Source organism: Colobus angolensis, unplaced genomic scaffold, assembly GCF_000951035.1.
Source record: "Colobus angolensis palliatus isolate OR3802 unplaced genomic scaffold, Cang.pa_1.0 Scaffold347, whole genome shotgun sequence".
In the NCBI taxonomy this organism is placed as follows: domain Eukaryota; kingdom Metazoa; phylum Chordata; class Mammalia; order Primates; family Cercopithecidae; genus Colobus; species Colobus angolensis.
The window spans coordinates 1,669,398-1,672,801 of NW_012116788.1; the positions used below are offsets into that span (position 1 = coordinate 1,669,398).

The following is a 3,404-nucleotide window of genomic DNA, read 5'->3' on the forward strand; positions in this document are numbered from 1 at the left end:
AATCACTCTGGGAGGGAAGGGTCCAAAGTGAAAGGAAAAGAAAACACAAAGTAATAAGAAGTTAAAGGAAATTATTAACAAAATGACCCTATTTACAGTGGATATCCAGCAGAAACAGACCATGGGCAAGTTGCTTTAACTTCTCTAAGCTTCAGTTTACCTTTTCTATAAGAATAGTTATATGTGTACTAAATTTGTAAATGCACAGGGGAAAAAGTATCTGGAAGAAGCCACGTCCCACTGTCAATAATGATAACTTTTGAGAAAAAAAAAAAAAAAGTGGTTTGAGGGACAGAGGTCAGAAGAACTGAATTGAACTTTTTACTCTATAATTTTACTCTATAATTTCTGTAATGTTTGAATTGTGTACAAGTATACTCATCTCACAGAGTAAAACATAAAGTTATTGCATAAATAAAAGGTCAGTAGAACACTCAAGTGGTGAAAAGAGCATGGACTTTAGCTTCAGAAAACCTAGCACTAAAATTGATTCAGGTGATTCTTACGAGCTGTGAGACCTTGGGCAACTCACTTAACTTCTTTAAGCCTCAGTTTTCCTTATCTGAGAAGTATTAGTAATAATAGCTATGGAGATAATGTGAGGATTAAATAAGATTAAGCATGCAATTCAGACTTGAAATGATCAGGCTTCCCCAGGGTTGCTGGCTTCAGGGTTCTGCATCATTTCTTGTTGTTTTCCCTAGTCAGCAAGTGATCCTTTTCTTCAATGTTTCAAAGTACCCAGTTGGAGTGGAGCATCTGTTTCTTCCTAGACTCCCACATATTCACTGTTCCATAGTGTGGCTTCAGTGAGATGACCCAGCTCTACAGAGACAAGTTCACTGCAGGAAACTTCCAGTGGAAATTTCTGCAAATTTCAACAAATCAACCTCGTGCTTAGGCAACATAGGGAGAAACTTATGTTGTGCCATTTCAGTGGGATGGAAAAAATCCCTCTCCTGCTGGTCTGAAATTCCACCACTGTGATAACTACAGTTCATTCACTGGTGGATATAAAAGATGAAAGTTTCTAATTACAGGTTACAATTCCGAACTGCCCACTCAGAATTTGTCTGCAAAGGTAAAGGATAAAATTTTTGAAAATGTAATTTTCTCAATCTCTATTGTCAAGTTATTTCCTGCTTGTGAGTTGCTCATAAGTATATCTTATACAGGCAACAGGGATCAGTGAGAATCAGCCTTCTGACCCTAACAGTAGCTGTAGCCTGGACCACTGCCCCAGCCTTTATTACAGCCTCTCACTCTGCTCCAAAAATGCCTCTTCTCTGTTCAAAAACCTGTGATGGATATCCATTTTATTTAATAATCACTGCTTTCAACTTATCTTCTGCTGGGTACTGGTCTAAGCAATTTATAAATATGAATTCATTTAATCTTCACAATCCTCCTATGAAATCCATTTTTTTTTTCAGTTAAGGAAACTGAGACACAGATATGTTAGGTAAATAACCCCACGGTTACACAGCTAGTAAGTGGTAGGACTGGCAGTGGAAACCACATAGATAGTCTGGCTCCTAGTCTGTGCTTTTGATCACTCCAGTCTGAAGCTTCATTGTCTAACAAATTAGTACAAAGTTCTCACCAGACTTTGCATTTCTCCACAGTATGGCCCCAACTAACCTTTTCCAGGATTATCTCACATCACCATGACATTACACCATCTTCTCAGTATCCATTCATCCAGAAAAAAAAAAAAGAAAAAAAATACCTATCGAGCACCTTGTGAAGCAACAGCCTAATGAAAAGACAGACATTAAGAAAGAATCGGCAACTCAAGTGGCCAAGGCAAGATGGGTGAAAGTCAGAGTGGGGGTTATAGTCCTGGAGTTTGCAAGAAGGATGACAGGACAAGAAAAATAAATACAAACCTCCAGTATCAACTGGAGTGGAGAAGAAGAAAACAAAGGGACCAGATGCTGCCAGCAAACTGCCACTGGGGACATCTCACACTCAGTGCCAATGAAAACTACTGAAATTAGAGAGAATTGAAGACTGTCTTCTCATGGAGGAAGAATTCATTAGAAATCAGAAATAAATGAAACCTTTAGAGGAAAAGCAACAGGAGAAAAGATTAAAAGTGGATGATCTGAAGGGGGACCCTAATAGCAGTAGGAACCCTGGAAGAGATCATAATCATACCATCATTCTACATCTGTGGGCTCAGAACACTATATTAGCATTCCTTCATTTGTAGACAAGGATCTGCTGGAACCTGGCTGCTCAGTTCTGCTCAGCCACAAGGTGTATGCAGTGATAGGGGTGCTGATGGATGACATAGATCCCCTAGTCACAGTGATGAAGGTGGAAAAGACTCCCCAGGAGACCTATGCTGATACTGGGGGGAATTTGGACAACCAAATTCAGGAAATTAAGGAATCTGTGGACCTCTTCTTACCCAACCTGAATATTATGAAGAGATGGGTATAAAGCCTCCTTCTGGGTGGGGGGTCATTCTCTATAGTCCACCTAGCACAGGTAGAGCCTTGTAGCCAAAGCGGTAGCAAACCAAACCTCAGTCACTTTCTTGAGAGTGGTTGGTTCTGAACTTATTCAGAAGTACCTGGGTGATGGGCTCAAACTCATTCTCGAATTGTTTCAAGTTGCTGAAAAACACGCACCATCCGTTGTGTTTATTGATGATATTAATGCCACTGGGACAAAAATATATGACTCAAACTCTGGTGGTGAGAGAGCAATTCACTGAACAATGTTGGAACTGTGGAACCAGTTGGATAGATTTGCTTCTAGGGGAGATGTGAAAGTTATCATGGACCCAAACCAAACAGAAATTTGGATCCAGCACTTAACAGACCAGGTCGCATTGACAGGAAGATCAGGATCCCCCTCCTTACTGAAAATACTAAGAAGAGCATCTTTCAGATTCACACAAGCAGGATGACGCTGGCTGATGATGTAACCCTGGACGACTTGATCATGACTAAAGATGACCTTTTTGGTGCTGACATCAAGGCAATCTGCACAGAAGCTTGCCTGATGGCCTTAAGAGAGCCACAGAATGAAGGTAACAAAGGAAGATTTCAAAAAATACAAAGAAAAAATATTCTTTGCAAAAAACAGGAAGGCACTCCCAAGGGGCTCTATCTCTAGTGAAACACAGCTGCCATCAGGAAAATGGTTGGGAGATTTTCCAATCCCTGAAAGGGATGAGGCTAGGGAGTTGCCCAGAGGAATCACTGTTTCAGTTTATTTTTATTGGTAAGATGTTCTGTGTGTCTTTTGGAGTAAAATGTGTAAATGCCCATTGGGCGGCCTTCTTCTCTTGGTCACTGTGCAGCACTCTGCTTCCCAATAAAGCATGCTATTTCACCAAAAAAAAAAAAAAAAGGAAAAGAAAGAAAGGAAGGAAGGAAGGAAGGAAGGAA

The 3,404-nt window shown here is 40.3% G+C and overlaps 1 pseudogene; it reads left to right on the forward strand.

The window, feature by feature from the left end:
- Positions 1–1,811: 1,811 nt before the first annotated feature.
- On the forward strand, positions 1,812–3,129 carry LOC105519380 (annotated as a pseudogene).
- The last annotated feature ends 275 nt before the right edge of the window (positions 3,130–3,404 follow it).